The sequence below is a fragment of the Limulus polyphemus genome, unplaced genomic scaffold (assembly GCF_000517525.1).
Source record: "Limulus polyphemus unplaced genomic scaffold, Limulus_polyphemus-2.1.2 Scaffold219, whole genome shotgun sequence".
NCBI classification, from domain to species: domain Eukaryota; kingdom Metazoa; phylum Arthropoda; class Merostomata; order Xiphosura; family Limulidae; genus Limulus; species Limulus polyphemus.
This window is the reverse complement of record NW_013665829.1, coordinates 53359-53591: the sequence shown is the minus strand read 5'-3', so window position 1 is coordinate 53591 and position 233 is coordinate 53359.

Sequence of the window (233 nt, the reverse complement as noted above, 5' to 3'; positions counted from 1 at the left end):
TAAGGACTTGTGTCGCTAAAGTTTCGTCGGAACAAAGTTACGGAAAATTAATTAACAAACGGAGACGTAACAGTATGTTGCGTCAGCGAGGTCACGTGACTAGTGTCACGCCCCCTGCTTTCTGGAAATATCTTGTACCTTTGTGAATTGTCGGGAGATTACTAGATATAGGGTAGTCTGGTATATATAAGATGGTCACAACGTGACGGGAATAATATGTGTGTAGGTAGTGA